Genomic DNA, 17,990 nt, shown 5'->3' on the forward strand with positions numbered 1-17,990 from the left:
ATGTATCACCAAAAGAATATATATTTGAATGGCAACAAGTCTTAGAAATTAATGTTCAAGAGGTTGTAAGAAAACTAAAAAAAGGCAAATCTCCTGGCTGGGATGGCTTTGGTGTTGATATTATCAGGGAGTTTGAAGAGGAGCTTCTACCGATTATAACTAAATTAGTTAACCTTTCTCTTGTCACTGGAACAATCCCGAGCTCTATGAAAATGGCAATAGTGATACCACTTTATAAGGGAGGAGACTCAAAACAGCCAGGAAGTTATCGGCCAATATCTCTCTTAACAGCTATGTCAAAGATATTAGAATCATGTGTAAATCTTCAAATCGTAAACTTCTTGAATACAACTGGTGCCTGGTTTAATCGACAATATGGTTTCAGACATAATTCCAGCACAGTGTCAGCAGCTACCGATTTGATTACAGATATATATAGTAACTTAGACAAAGGATTAAGCTGTGTATTTGTATCACTAGATTTACAAAAAGCTTTTGATACAGTTAACCATGAGTTACTTATCTCAGTGCTTGAACAATATGGTATAACTGGTATGTCCTTAGTATGGCTCAGGGATTATTTGACTGGCAGAATACAAAAAGTGCTCTGTAATAATGTACTTAGTACAGCAGAAGACATCACATGTGGAGTTCCTCAAGGGTCTATATTGGGACCAACATTGTTCCTTATTTATATAAACTCCATCTCCAATCTGCCTTTAAAATCAACGCTATTTTTATATGCTGATGATACGGGACTCTTGTATGCTGACAAAGATCCCAAAAAGCTAGAATATGTTGTAGAAAAAGATCTGACAGATATAGATGACTGGCTCAGATACCACAAGCTCTCACTCAATATGAATAAATGTAGTTACACAATAATTTCAAATATTGAAGAACACAGAGAGTTACAGTTAAATTTTGGAAAATTCAAATTCGTTAAAAAAAATGTTACCAAATACCTTGGCTTACACATAGATAATCGACTAACATGGGAACAGCATATATTGAACACGTGTCAAAAAATAGCTCCAGCAGTGGGTATGCTTGGAAGAATTGCTAAATTTATAAGTATCCCACAGCGTAAAATGATCTATCACTCTTTAATAAATTCACATTTGACATATCTAACTATTGTTTGGGGTAATACAAATCAAAAACAGCTACATCCTCTCATGGTGTTACAGAACAAGGCTGTGAAATATATATTTCAACTGTCAAGACTTCATCCAACTGACGACCTGTACTATCAGAGAGGAATTCTAAACATTGAGTCGCTATACATTTTACAAGTTTGTATATTCATTCATCAAATTAAGCTTTCTCAAACACTTACAAATATTACTCTAAGACGTATAGAAGATGTGCATGACCATAATACCAGACAGGGAGGTAGTTTTCAAACCGTAAGAATGCGAACTACTGGTGCACAAAGAAGTATATACTCAAGTGGTCTGATTTTGTATAATAAGTTACCCACAAAGATCAAAGACTGCAGGCTAGAAAGATTTAAAACTGAATTAAAAGAGTTACTTCTTACTAACTACTACAACAGATAGCTTTAATTGAATATAATTCTATAACAATTTAATAATAAATAATAATTTAATCATTTACTTTAATACAATTTCTTTAATGAATCTATATAGGAAAACTTAACCTTCAGTGTAAAGTAGTCTAAAAAGTTTTATGTTATGTAATCTGTTACCATTATATTTATGTTTATTATGTTACCACAAAACCAGCATAGCTACGGCTCTTGGTTTTTTAATGTATTTTTTTTTGTATATTGTTATTACGTATTTTAATAAATGGAATAAAAAAAAAAAAAAAAAAATAAACATTTTGCAGGATCCTTGGGATTTTAAAGCTCTTTCTCTATCTTGTTTTGTAAAATAATTTTTTGAGGATCACTTACATATACATTCATAATAAGATGTTTCATGTTCTTGTACTGTTCTCTTTCTGTGCCAATCTAGTGCAAATCTAAAAACATAACAGGTGATTACATGGGCAGTTATACTACTTACAGCTTACTTTGTATCTAATCTATTATCTAGTATTATTCTATTAGTATCTACCTACATAAAACTATCTTTGAAATCTAAATTTTTGATATCAACATCAACCTTAATACTTAAAAAATAAATAATATGTAATGTGGAAGTTACACCTACCTACCTAAAAGTTTTTGAATTGCAATTTTATCAACTGGAAAAGACTGCAACATAATGAGTTTTAAATTATGACACAGCACAATATTTATTGTTTCAATTTATATGTAAATAAAATAATAATCCTAATCACTTGTAAAAGTAAGGTTAAGATTTTTGACTTGACAAAACAGAACTGTCAAATTTAAAACCAAACTGCTATAAAATTTTAAAATTCCCGCTAAAAGGAATCTGGCAACATTGCCGTCGTTTGCTGGACATTTAATCTCTCCCTATTTCAAGTAACAAAATAGGTCACAGAACACAATTTCGCTGGTTACTGCGCGGTTGCCACCTCCTCAGAACCGCGTGAAATAGAAGTCAGAGATTTCGATTACGATATGAGTTACAGAATACCGATCCAAACACAAAAATGACGCGATAGATATCAAACATTCCGATTTTGGGTAATTACGATTCGACTTGGTCATTTCTATTCGATTTGTTAAAAGTTACAGAATAGGGCTGAATGTCTAAGAACCGTGTACCATAGCCACCTTTACTTTACAAGCCATGAAGAGAAAAAGGCAACGTCGCAATTGATGACGTCGGTAGTCTGATTTTCGGACTACCGCTTTCGAAACTACGATTTTAAAGTACAAATTCTGGTAAAATTTATAGTATTTTTTGAGTCAAACAAGAAAATATTATTAATTAGAAGTTTGTACAAAATAATATTAAAAGCAATTCCTTGTAAGTAACGTTTATTATACAAAGAAAAACAATAACAAGAATATAACCGGGATTCATTTTTTTCGAATCCTAAGAAAACTAAAGTCCACTTTACATCAACAATAAATTGGACAAGAAATTGACCAAGTTATTCAAGGCCAAATTTGACGTGTAAAAGCACACTTTGACATCTAAGTTTGTTCGTTATAAACTTCACGTGAAGAAATTGACGAAAAAGAAAATTGTTCTATTTTTTCATTTATTTGGCGTGAATTCAGTGTCACCAACCTGTGTCCATTTGGCGGGAAGTGGAAGTAGAGCTTTTTGTTTATTATTAGGCAATCCAAACCACGTGACCTCTGGTTGGCACACAAACTAAAGAAGAGGTTATGTTTGTATCTATTTTTCAATGATTTTTCATTGTTTATCGTCGTATTTTGGATTCATTTGGATTTCGTTTCCTGTTTTTGTGAACTTTATAAACTTTACCACAATGCGAACTGATTATTTAAGGAAATTATTATTGGAAACTCCAGATGTTGCGAGAAAGGTAGGCGAAACAATGTTTATTTACTGTTCATTTTGCCCCGATATTTATCAATAATGATGAATTTTGCAAGCAATAACAGTATTTCTTTTATTGTTTTAGATATTTATTGAAGCTGAAAATAATTGGGGATTTAGATCCATACGGAATTCAGTCAGAATTGGATTTTACAGTAAAGTGCAGTCCATCAAGTTACTATTATAGATATGTATTTATACAGATCTGGTGGAGTCTCACAGTTGCTACTCTAAGCAGCAGATGAAAGCATACAAAAGCCTTCAGGCACATAAATATTTTACAGCTGGATTTGTTTTGAATGGAGTAAAAATTGTTAATGATTTCCTGATTTCCATATTATTGTTGGAAAGGTATGCCTTTATTTTATTTATTCACCATTAAGAAATATATGGATAACAGTATTAGTGTCTTTTGGATAAATTGGTTCTAAATATTAGATTTATTTACGTTTATATATCTGTATGAAACCAGACATATTGTCGTCCTAATCTGTAAACTGCGAACTCCATAATTCTCTGAAAATGATTTATTACTGCCATCTATTTGAATTACTGTCATGATTGTTCTAAAATTATATTATATGAATGTCTGATTTTAAATAAAGTATTCTCAATCATTGTAAAGAACGCAAATACTCTAATAAAAATAAATTTTTGTAGTTGAAGAATTTCCAAAAAAAAATAAAATATTTTTTTTAGGTGAAGCATTTCCAAAAAGCTAATGCTAAACGACTAAATGCTTGGGTGGGGTGATAGCCAGTTCTGATGACATAGCAAATGCACATTGTATGCGTATGGCCGGTAATAGTGAAGTCTGCAGCCATATTGCAGCAATCCTATTTTTAGCTGAGTATGCCCAGAGCCAGACAGACGAAGAAGAACCCAATGCATGTACATATGTTACAGCTACATGGTTTGGAGATAGCAACATATGCATTCTCTGATGAAAAACTAATGAGTTTTGAAACTGTTCGGTCAGAGTGCTTGTTGCGCTCACTAAACGAACTGAAATATAAGAAGTCTTTGGCATTGTGTTGCAGCGATATGAAAATGGTTATTCATTTTTAATTATAATGTACTTCTTCATCATGAGTAATTATGTATTGGTCTTTTAGATGTGTATTTATTTTTGTAATTAGTATCAACTTGTAATGATAATATACATTTATCGTTTAAGGTACGACTATGTTTTGACTCTAAAATAAATGTTTTAAAAATCGAATCCTGCCTCTTTCTGTTAGTAACTACCCATGGATATCACAAATTGTGCTTACTGATAGGTTTGTTCGTAGAACGATCAGCAACTCTTGCCAACCATCAGACACATGCGCATTTGTAGTCTATGAATGCTAACTATTAACTGCACAACGCTAACTGTTAACTGCTCATGCATCTGATGGTTGGCAGCAGTTGCTAATCGTTTGTGTCGTACTACAAACAAACCTATTAGGTCTGGATCCTGTGTACCAAAAAAATTGATTAATAGCAAGCTGAAAATTTGTTAATAGTTTAACGGTGTCCAGTTGGACAAACTTTGATGTATTGTGACACTGGAACAGGGGTAGTTTTAATTGTGAAACAGTTTGGAAACTCAGATTTGGAACATCAGATTACGAAAACATCCCATAAATTTTGTCGGACAGAACATCCAATTGATCTGTTACCCTTTCATTAAATTCTCATGCAAAAATCAGACTGCTATTACTAACCAACATGATTCCTGTAGTTTGACATGGTCTTCGTGTTCTACTCATTAAAATGTCCAGTTGGTGATTTTTTCACCAGTCTGGTTTTTGCATGAGAGTTTAATGAATTGGTAGCAAATCAATTGGAAGTTTTATCTGACAAATTACATAAACATTTTCGTAGTTTGACGTTCCAAATTTTTAACCTGTTCTACAGTTAAAACTTCTAGTGTTCCCATACATCAAAGTTTGTCGGACTAGACACTGTTAAGCTATTAATAAATTTTCAGCTTGCTATTAATCAACTTTTTTTTGGTACGCGGGATCCAGGTCTATATGGAATAAATAAATAACAAAACAAATTCCCTGTCAAAACTGCATTTATTTTGAATAGAATGAAAAACAAAATAATATTGTTTTAACAAAATAGGGGATAAATGTTAAAATTTAGTATTAATAAAGTTTGTCACATTGGCCTAAAATTAATGTCACTAGTTACGTTAGTGTCACATATAAATAATTGTAATAATATTAATAAAAACCATAATTCCTAGCATGAGTGCGTCCTGTTTTTTGATAATTTAGTTAGGCGAGGAAACATAAATGAGTTTCTAATAGGGCTTTTCATTGATTGTCATTTGTTTCGAGCTTCCGTTAGATGTTGTATAATTCGTGTATAATATTACTATACACGGATTATAGGACATATGACAGAAGCTCAAAACAAATGACTGTGAATGAAAAGCCCTATAGAGGGAACACGAAAAAAATTAACATTATCCGATCAGCTCGACTTTCACAGTTCACTACTATACAAGTTACAGGCATGTTTTCAGCACTTTTTTTTTTATTAATGGCTTTGACATAGCCAATTAGCCATTTTCAGCACTTAAAATCACCAAAAACGAAAAGTTTATAAAATAATCAATCTAATGAATGTCTTTAAATACTATATTAAGCTCAAAATCAGGATAAAAAACAAATTAAAATTAACATTATTCTGATCAGTTGGACTTCCACAGTTCACTACTATACAAGTCACAGGCATGTTGTCAGCACTCAAAATCACCAAAAACGTAAAGTTTATAAAATAATTAATCCAATGAATGTCTTTAAATACTATATTAAGCTCAAAATCACGACAAAAAACAAATTAAAATTAACATTATTCTGATCAGTTGGACTTCCACAGTTCACTACTATACAAGTCACAGGCATGTTGTCAGCACTCAAAATCACCAAAAACGTAAAGTTTATAAACTAATTAATCTAATGAATGTCTTTTAATACTAAATTAGCTAAAAAATCACGACGAAAAACAAATACGAAAAATCAAAAATTACATTGAGTTTAGGTTAAGAACGGTTTTGTGTGCCAACCAAAGATCACGTGATTTAACTTTGACAGGTCGATGGATTCCCTAATTATTTGTTGAGGTTGAGTCTTTCATGTTCATGACAACCTAAAAATTTTGATTGGAAAATGCATAATATAAGATAAGGGGGTGGGAAAATGGAAATTAGTGGCTTTTTTGCAGTTCTGTCTGTTAGTTTTGCTCTGGCTGGGTCTCTTTTGTTTAAACAATTATGTAAGTATTATAAAAACGTTTTCAATTTTCTGTATTCTTTAGGAAACGAATTATTTATGCATATTATTACCTGTAAATAGTAGTACCTATTTCCTATTTCTTTTGATTTTTAATTGTAAAGAATAGAAAAATTACCATTCATTTTAATTTTTTAGAATCAGCTGAAAGTGGTCTACAAAAAAACCAGGAAGGAAACGTATTATAGCCTTGTTGTGGCTATGAAAGGCAAAAGAAAGATACCTATAAAAAGTGTATTGACTAGTTGGAAGAAACTCCACATTGTCGATGCATAATAAGATATTACTTTATAAACAAATATCAAGACCTAGGAATGGAACCTGGATAATATAGTCATCAAGAAGATAGCAGGAGGTCATGAGCAACAACAACTTCATAAGTATGAGAATATTGAGGAAATCCAGCTCCTCGATATCTACTACTGGACAAACTAGAAGATTGAAGAGGACAAAGCCTTTTGAACTAGTTTGAGTGATAGGTGATAGTGAAAAGCAGAGCGTAGTGCTTGTGTGCCTGTGTATGTTAGAATAGTGCACGATCTTGTTAGATTAGATAAGAGACGCTATAGGGTAAGCTCTTCATTTTAAGGAACAGTAGTAATTTAGGTTAAATTAAAATTGCTCATTGGTCAGTTATGACCAGATTGTAATTCTCTGATGTTTGGCAAAAAGGGCTGAAGTCAGAATTGCACATCAATAATGTTTTGATGATTTCTGGACCATAAAAAAAGTGTTGCAGACTTAAACTGTATGTACCAATAAAAAGAGCCGATTTTTCTGGTCCAGAAATCATCAAAACATTATCGATGTGCAATTCTGACTTAAGCCCTTTTTCCCAAACATCAGAATTGCAATGTACAATTCAATACAAATGAATCATCATCGTAGTGATGATTATGGAAAAAAAAATATATATATAGAAATATATATATTTTGTGCAATAAAAATGTTTATATTTATCAAGGATGTATTATTTGGTATGGCCACATATACTTCTGGTATATCGTCGGTGATGTGACAATACCTCCTATCTGCTTTTTCATGAATTTTGTAGGAGACGAAAAACCATTTTTAGGGTCATCTGTTTTCACATGTAAATTTTGACATGTTTTGTAGTAAATAGATAATTGAATTTACTACAAAACATGTCAAAAAATATCATATGAAAACAGGAGGTGACTGTAAAAAAAGTTTTTAGTCTCTCTTACAAAATGGTTAACAGTTAATAGAGAGACAGATAATCGAGGTTCCACTGTATAGTGAAATTTGGACACCCGACACCCCATACAAATTTTATGGGGGTTTTGTTCGTTTAAACCCCCTCCAAACTTTTGTGTAAGTTACAATTGAATTATTATTGTGGTACTATTAAACACAATGTTTTTAAAACTTTTTTGCCTCTTAGTACTTTTTTGAAGTCAGTTTTTATCGTGATATTTTGAATATTTGTCAAATCCACCACATATTTGTATATGGTTAAGTACGATTGTAGAGACTAATAATATGAAAATTTATTTATGATTTACATTTTTAGGTATATTTTGAACCATTTTAAAAAGAAGCCATATCTTGATAAAAAGAGCTTTATCAAAAAAATAGAAAGAGGTAAAAAAGTTTTAAAAACACAGTGTTTAACTAATGGTACCGCAGAAATAATTTAATTGGAACGTACCCAAAAGTTTGGGGGGGTTAAAGGGAACAAAACCCCCATAAAATTTTTATGGGGTGCACAAATTTCACTATAATTTTTCTTTAAGATGTTACTGCAATAATATTGCTTCATGTCCATTTTCAATAAAAAATCTTTAATAGTTTTCGATATATTCGAAAAAATCGAATTTTCATTTTGTATCTTCAAAGGGCTGTAACTTTTTTTGTGTGCATATTTGTACTAAGGTAAGTTAGGTTCATTCAAATTATTTTTGGTCCCAGAATATGTGATTTAATTTACGACCAATCTTTTCGGGACACCCTGTATAATAAATGGGATTAGCTGGCTTAAAAATTCATAATCTACGTTCTGTAGAAAATATACAGTTTTTGGTTTCTTTTTAACTAGATCTTAATATCTAACCAAGCATTTTAAGACCTTTTTATTATTTTTTCGATGATATATTCATGTTTTTAGTTTGTTCAAAATATTCTAGATGATTGTACACTATAATAGATAGCCAACTAAATAAACACAAAAATTTTATTTTTGTTACAGCCTGTATATAAGTTTACCTATATATACAGTGCATTACGCACCACCTTAAAAATTGGGCATTTTTGATGTCTCGAATTTCCTAAACCTGTTGTCCCATCTAAGTGATTTTTTTATAATAATATAGCCTGAGGCTATAGGTTACTGCCTTATGCTTGTCATGCACGGGGAGCTATACTGTAATATACATTATATCACGTCGCTCTCTATAGTAATGAGTGAGCCTGCACATACGGAACCATTAGTTCCCTGTCTGCAGGCTCACTCATTACTATAGAGAGCGATATGATATAATATACATATATTACAGTATAGCTACCAGTGCATGACAGGCTTAAGGATGTAACCTATAGCCTAGGCTATATTATAAAAAAATCACTCAGATGAGACAACAGGTTTAGAAAATTCGAGACATCAAAATGCCCTATTTTTAAGGTGGTGCGTTAATTTCTTGGAGAAGTGTATTGTAATTTAATGTAAATAATGTAATATCCAATAATTGTAATTTAATATAAGATGTAATATAAGTTCCTTAAAAATATATTTTTTATTTCCCACCATACATTCTCCACAGGTCTAAATATCGATGCTAGACGTCCACCGGAGGTCCTCTCAGGACGTTAGATGGACGTTCGGCAGCAAGACATTGGACCAAACTGGGACATCCTATGAAGGTCCAATTGACATTCACTGAACGTCCCCTCGGACGTTAGGTGGACGTCCATTGGACTTTTGGCAACGTGGCATTTGGACCAAAATAGGACGTCCTGTTAAGGTCCAATTTACGTCCTCTAGGACGTCCGATTAAGGTCCAATGTACGTCCCTTCGGACCTTAAGTGGATGTCCAACAGACATTCGGTAGCGCGACATTTGGACCAAAATAGGACGTTCCTTGGACGAAAACGGACCTCCCTAAAGTCTGTGAAGGACATCCTTGTGCTATTAGGGATGTATCTATGTAGGTATATAGTATCTTTATTCTATTATATTCTACTCTATTTCAAACCTATTCTATATAAGTATCTACACATTACACCTATTATCATCATCATCATTCTCTTTGCCTTATCCCTATGCAGTGTCGGCTTCCCTAATTGCATTTCTCCACACAATTCTATCTTGAGTCATATCAATGTTAATCCCCTTTACCAACATGTCCTGCCTTATCGTCTTCTTTGGTCTTCCTCTCCTACTCCTTCCAGGAATCTGCACTTCAGCTATTCTTCGTATTGGGTGATTAACGTCTCGATGTTGAACATGACCAAACCATCTTAACCTATGCTCTCTCATTTTGGCATCAATTGGTGCCACACCTAGACTTCCCCTAATATACTCATATCTAATTTTATCCTTCTTTGTCACTCCACTCATCCATCTAAGCATTCTCATTTCCACCACATGCATTCATTGTTCCGCTTTCTTTTTCACTGCCCAACATTCAGTTCCGCGCATCATAGCCGGTCTTGTGGCTGTTTTATAGAATTTTCCCTTCAGCTTCATTGGAATTTTTCTGTCACAACACACCACTCGCTTCTTTCCACTTCATCCATCCAGCCCTAATTCTACTGCATGCATCTCCATCTATTTCTCCATTACTCTGTAATACCGATCCTAGGTACTTAAAACTATTGCTTTTCACAATCATTTCACCTATTATATTATATTTTACTTTATTCTATACTATATATCTATTCTAATCTATCTATATATTTCATTTAATCTGTTACATTCTACTCTATTCTGTTTTAAATCAAATACTTTATTAGTAAGTATCTACATATATATTACATCTATTCTATTATATTCTACTCTATTCTATTTCAGTTTATTTTATACTATATATCTATTCTAATCTATCTCTCTATTTTATTTATTTTATTAATCTGTTCTATTCTATTCTGTTTCAAATCAAACACTTTACTCAAACAAAGAAACAAACGACATTCAAAAGCTTCTAATAAAAAAATCATTGCATTGGTACTACTGAAAATATTGACATTTTTACAACATTTATTCCAAGTTCCTTCAATTTTTTTGAGGACAAGAAAATTTACCCGTGTGATGATGGCCGACAAAAGTGAGATATTACGCTCAAAATTAATTAAACCATTAGGTTTTCATTTGGGGGTGATTGGTAGTCTATTTTCAACATTTGGTGATCGTTAGTTAATTAGGAAAAAAATAATTAAAAACTGTCATGATGCCAGCCGACACAACCTTGTATAAATGATTAAAAAAAAAAACTTTATTATAGATCGATGCGAAATCGTATGGTGATCACAAATCTATCAATGGTATAATTTTGTCTTCAATATTTAACGTACAATTAGCAAAAAAGCTAATTGCTATTATTGCGCCTATTTGAATTAACGCGTGCTTGTGCGCATGCGCCGGTTATTATGGCGGGTAACGTGTGGAAATCGGGGAGAGAAACTGACTGTTGCCAGATTCCTTTTAGCGGGAATTTTAAAATTTGGTTTTAAATTTGACAGTGCTATTTTCTCAACTCAAAAATCTTAACCTTACTTTTACAAGTGGTTAGGATTATTATGTATTTTATTTACATGTAAATATTGAAACAAATAATATTGTACTGTTTCATAGTTTAAAACTCATTATGTTACAGTCTTTTCCAGTTGATAAAATTGCAAATCAAAAACTTTTAGGTAGGTACCTGTAACTTCCACATTATTATTTATTTTTTAAGTATTAAGGTTGATGTTGAGTATTTGCTAATACTAGATAACAGAGTAGATACAAAGTAAGCTATTATAAGTAGTATAACTGCCCATGTAATCACCTGTTATGTTGTCTTTGTAGATTTTACTGTGTGGATGGCACAGGAAGAAAACAAGAGTACTTACAAGAACATGAAACATCTTATTATGAATGTATGCCATCCTCAAAAAATTATTCTACAAAACAAGATCGAGAAAGAGCTTTAAAATCCCAAGGATTCTGTAAAATGTTTATTTCCTGTACTAGTCGAAGAATAATAGTATCTAAAAACATTGAAACTGATTGTTGTGGAGTAACATATTTTAAAACACATTATGACATGAGGATGATATAGAGTACTTACATATACCAAAATCAGATAAATATCTCTTGAAAGTTTATTTTGAGAGTTTTTTCAAAAATGTAAGTAAAATATTAAATATTTACATATATACAATATGTTGTTCTGAAGCTATTTCCTTGTGGCATTTTTACAATTAATTAATATATTTTGTATTTTGACAACAGTACCCGATTTGGGCATCGAAACGTTAATAAATTTTTTTTTTCAATTTAATTGTGGCTTATTTCCGATCTAAATAGTTAATATACTTTTAAATAATAATCATGAATATTTACTGTTTACAATTTTAAACTATCATAGTGTTTTTGATTCTCCTAATATACCTATATTTTACTTTTTTAGTGCACTTCAGACTGTTCAGGATAGCATAGGAGGTGAATTAAAAATAATTGATTTACTTACAAGAAAAGATATCACAAACATTAAACACCCTTGTGGCATTGATTTGAAAGATGGATATAGGTACAAACATGACGCAACCAGTGTTCATTTTTGGGTCGAATGCTTACAGACTACGTCATGTCCAATATTATTTTACACACAACAGGGCATACTAATGGATATTCATCCTGAATTTAACATTTATGATTTTTGTCTTATTTTCATGAATGCTGTGCCAAAATGAAATGTTAATTAAGTTTGGTAAATATTTTATCGCAATAGATGGAACTCATGAACTCATTTCTTATGACTTTGAACTTACAACAGTATTAGTAAAAAATGAATTTAGGAATGAATTTCGTAATGCTTTCTTATTTTCAAACAGAAAAGATACCTACTTTTATTTACCAAGTTTTTTTTTAAATACATGTGTGTGATGGTGTTATATGTACAGTTGAGTGTTTTCATATCAGACATAACTGACACCTTTTACAATGCCTGCTCAAATGCAACGGGTTCTGTTCCTAATAGACTGTTTTAAGTGCCTGGCACATAGATAGGGCATGTCAAGTAAATCTTAATCAAATATCTGATTCTGAAAAAAATCTTATGTATCGTCACCTCAAAGAAACATTGTAAGGTACTTAGTACCTTTTTTATATTTGAATGGATTTACATGGAATTTTGTTTCAGTATATAATTTTACAGGCCTTACATAAATATTTACATTATTTCATAAAAAAGTGAAAAATAATTGGAAAAAAAGTTACTTGTCCTACTGTTGCTCTAAAAGGTAATCTGTTTTTTAACGATATCCGTAAATATGTGTGGACGTTTGAGTTGGAATAAATTCATTATCTCAAGAATGGGAGCATTTGGAGAGAAATACTGGGACAGGTCGATTTTTATTTTTAAATTATGACTTTTAACCATATATATCATACTAATGACATCATCCATCTGGTCGTGATGACGTAATCGATCATTTTTTTAAATTAGAGTAGGGGTGGTGCGATAGCTCATTTGAAAGGTTATTTAATTCTCTATTCATTAATATAAACGTTAACATAATCATTTATACAGAGTACCCAAAAAAAAATTTTTGTTTATTAAATTAATTGAGACAAAAAGAAGAGTGTATGTAATTCGTTTACTTAAATAGTTATTTATGATATAAGTGTTAAAAGTACACGTTTAACGCATACATGTGAAAGTTTCTCGCTTTCGCTCATTCTGCAATTCACATGAGTGCCTTAAAAATGTACTTTTTAACACGCATATCATACAATATTTTTTCTACAAATGTAAATCTATTGTTATAGGAAAGGTTGTGGAATTAATACCAATATCATAAAATGTTCATAAAATTTTGGACAAAAGAGTATCCATCAGTTGTTATCAGTTATGCTTAAAACTTGGCACACATGGAGAGCTATACTATAATATATTATAATATCTCATATCGTTATATATATATATATATATATATATATATATATATATATATATATATAATATATATATATATATATATATATATATATAATATATATATATATATATATATATATATATATATATATATATATATATATATATATATATATATATATATATATATATAAGGAAGGCTCCATGTATGTAGGCTCACTCATTACTACAGTGAGTGATATGAGATATAAAAATAATATATTATAGTATAGCTCTCTGTGCATGCCACATTCAGTGACCATCTTGAACAAACGCCACTTGGCTGGTGTGGTACCACATACTTAAATCATTTATTTAGTTACACAGTACTACTGACACAACTTATGCGTCATCAGTAACTTTGGTAAAACCTTCGTGATGCTACCCATACGTCATGGTCACCGAAAATTTTAAAGCTTGTTACTGAAGGGGGGCTATACTAAAATATATATTATATTTCATATATGTATTACCTTATGTATCCATAATAATTATATTTATATTATGGAGCCTGAAGACCAAAACAAACATTTTCAATTGGGTGGTTAATGTGTTACATATGTAATGTCATGATTTATGTATTTTTAGCACTAACACATTTGTAGGTAGCAAATCATATTTGTTAATATTATCTAATTTTAATTGTTTATTTGGAAATAAATCTTTTAATGAAAAAAGTGTTGTTTAGTTGTGTACACCTAGCAAATATCCTGATGTAATGCAGACGCCAATTGAATATGATGCCATAAAGATGTCTTTCTATGGTTAAAATTTCACAGCCTAAAGACGTCATTTATATAACTTCCTAGGACGTCACAAAATGCCCGCAATAAGAAAATAGAATTAATAACTCGCCTCGCCCCCAGGTAAAGTAAAGGTGCTGCGCCACTAAGAATGTTTTTTCAATTTTTTTTTATTTTGTGGCTTTAGCGCCCAATTGAGATCTCTGTTTTGCAATTAATCAGTGGCTATCACATCTTCTAACACAAGATGTCGAGAAGATCGGAGTCAGCAACTGGAAAGTGCAGGCAAGGGACAGAACAGAATGGTGTAGAACGCTTGAGAAGGTCGAGGCCCTCTAAGGGCTGTAGCACCATGATGATGATGATGATGATGATGATCAAATCTTTGCAATCAACCGATACAATCCTCAGTTCAGTACAGTTGAACAAATGAATTAAATATGAAACATCGCGACATTGTCTTGAAATTTACACTGGTTAAATGCCACTTACGAATCTAACTCCAGACCTCAGAGGTAAACTACACTATATCGACATGGTGTTGTTTTGAATAAGTTTCTTTAATCCACTTATGTTATTAGTTGGTTTATACAAATTTGTTATATATTATCATTAAAATATGGTCATATTGTCTTTCAACCAATTATTATGGGATATATAAGATAAGTTCTTTAAACGTTGTTACAAACACACGCTAAACACATCTCGAAATGACATAGTGTAGTTTACCTCCTAGGTCCAGAACTTATTTCATTGAAAGTGCCTATAGATAAACCTCAAAAAGATTTTTTTTGTTTCCAGGTGAATACAATTTTCATGGTGTAAAAGTTATTCAGTGGGAGAGAACCCATCGAAAAGATAACATAAAGCACATAAGCCAAAATTATAGTCTTAATGTTCCACCAACTGGAGTATGGCTCTCAAATTCAGGACTCCTTCCCACATAACAATGATGTTCGCATCATGTTCTAAGCATATACTACCAACATTCGTCGGAGTATATTCTTTTTAGTATATGTGTAGTACAAGCATAGCATCTACCTTAAAAAAACATTCTAAATTTCATGTTCTTTGCATATACTTCAAAGTATATATTCTCGTACCGAATATACTAAGTATATTCGTGTACGTAGGATCTCGGAATATTCGTAAAAGTTTATTCTTAGAATATACCTTTATCGAATATTCTTAACACATACTTATAAGTACATTCTTAACACATACTTATAAGTAGATACTTTTAAAATATCTTAAAAATAATTTGTATGTATAGGAAGTATAATATTAGCCTTATAGATTATCAACTTCGTTATTTTTTAGAATACATAATTAATAAAATTTATGTATGTAGGTAGTATTGGACGAATTTCATTTCAAAATTGTTGTAGGGTAAAAAAGTTTAAACATTAATTGTATTAACGTTTACATAGATACTATTAAAAATTCGTTTTCATAATTGAAATGACTTTACCATTTCGAGTTTATCATGAATCATTAGTATTTTTACATCCTTGGAATTTGAATTTAGGTACATTCAATTCAATAGGCCATTTCGCAGAACCAAAACGTGCCAAACTGTACAACCAAAGCAACCAAAGGCTTTGGCGTTGCCAACCGTCGAGTAAGCTTTTTCCGTTAACTTACCTTAAAAATTCCCACTTTTATAAAAAAAAACTTCCCTCCTGTTTACAAAATCTGAGAAGATATGTTGAATTATTTTCAAATATTTTGATTTTTTCTTAATATTTTACAATTTGGACTGGAACAATAATTCCCTTTTGAGTTAACTTTTTCCCTTTATCACCTTTTATGTTGAAAGAAAATTCCCGCAAAAAGGGAAATTTCTCTCCGTTTGGCAACACTGACCACCGATTTTGTTATTGCACAATACATTCATAACCCCCCCCCCCCCACCATCATATTCTGACCATTTCTATTCTTACCTGAATGGATCAGGGATAGGAAGAAACCGTAAAATATGAAAAAGAAAACAGGCATTATTTCATTATTTGTATCATCTATGGATCTATGCAGTGTTAAGGATGAAGGCGAATGATGTAGTACTAGGACTAAAGAACATACATAATCTGTTTATTTTGTTTGCGGAGCTTCAAAATACATATACATAATCTATTTTGATAACTCAATATTACTTAAATAGGTAAGTACATATAAGTATTATATAAATTTTAGTTACTTATTATGCATATAGTTTAGTTTAGCTAAATATTATATAATGATTTATATAAATAACTAAAATTTATAAAAATGTACTTACTTTTTAAGTAATACTGTAGAATGTAGGTACTAACTACATTCTCATTTGCAATTAAAATATGTAAATAGATATTTGGTAGAACCAGTATTAGAACCTAAGATGAGATTAGGTGATGCTGAAAACATACTTCTAAGCAATATAGCACTTGATAGCACTTTCTTAGAATATTCTTAAAATATAATATTCTTCCCATACAAAGATGTGCGGTAGTACGTTCTTAGTATATAAATAGAAGGTTTATAGCACTTCCTTGGAATATTCTAAAAAGTACCGTCTTGGTATAAACTAAAAAGATGTGCGGTAGTATGTTCTAAGCATACACATAGAAGGTTTATAGCACATCCTTGGAATGTTCTAAAAAGAACATTCTTGGTATATACTGAAAAGAAGTTCGGTAGTACATTCTAAGTATATACATAAAACGTTTAAGTACTGTAATGTAGTATATACTCAGTATCTGCTCTGCACATTCGCAATGGTAATTACGCACATTCTCAGTATATACTTTTTCTGAAAAGTATGTTCTATGAATCTACTAAGAACATGAAATTGTTATGTGGGTTGGTGCTAATCCTGATGGAATTATTGAAGAAGAAATATATTTCATTAGCGATTATGATGAGTTTTGTAGGTTGAGATCTTTATGAAAGCAAAAAAGTAGAATACATGTCATTTTTAGAAAATACCGAGGAATCACTGAATTACAATATATAATCTTTTTAAAACTTGGTTAACTGTAAGAGAAATAATTTTAACATTCTGTGTTGCATGAAGTTGAATGATTGTGTTTTTAGTGAGCCACGATCAATTGTTGATGCTTTTTGCCAAGTTCTTTAGAAGTGTCCACAATCCTTTTTTTTCTTGCCTAGACGAGTGGAGTCATTGACCTAATATCAGTCACAGCCGTAGCATTCTGTAACTATTAAAATTTTTGACATTCTAGCATGCTTACATTGTCTTAATTTCAATAAAGGTACTGGTCCAAACAGAATAATATCTAACTTGTTCGAATCTCTGACAGAAGATCACCTTCCATCACAATTTAAGAGATCCTTTGTTAAGCCCATACACAAATCTGGTGATAAAT

The 17,990-nt window shown here is 31.3% G+C and overlaps 2 long non-coding RNA genes across 2 annotated transcripts; both read left to right on the forward strand.

The window, feature by feature from the left end:
* Positions 1–2,981: 2,981 nt before the first annotated feature.
* Positions 2,982–9,487, forward strand: LOC126891968 (uncharacterized). Its single transcript, XR_007700627.1, has 4 exons — positions 2,982–3,438; positions 3,538–3,803; positions 4,152–6,725; positions 6,881–9,487. It is a non-coding gene; the product is annotated as an uncharacterized LOC126891968 (long non-coding RNA).
* Positions 9,488–11,459: 1,972 nt separating this feature from the next.
* On the forward strand, positions 11,460–13,857 carry LOC126891970 (uncharacterized). The gene is made up of 3 exons (XR_007700629.1): positions 11,460–11,615; positions 11,770–12,090; positions 12,374–13,857. It is a non-coding gene; the product is annotated as an uncharacterized LOC126891970 (long non-coding RNA).
* The last annotated feature ends 4,133 nt before the right edge of the window (positions 13,858–17,990 follow it).

The sequence above is a fragment of the Diabrotica virgifera genome, chromosome 9 (assembly GCF_917563875.1).
Source record: "Diabrotica virgifera virgifera chromosome 9, PGI_DIABVI_V3a".
In the NCBI taxonomy this organism is placed as follows: Eukaryota; Metazoa; Arthropoda; class Insecta; order Coleoptera; family Chrysomelidae; genus Diabrotica; species Diabrotica virgifera.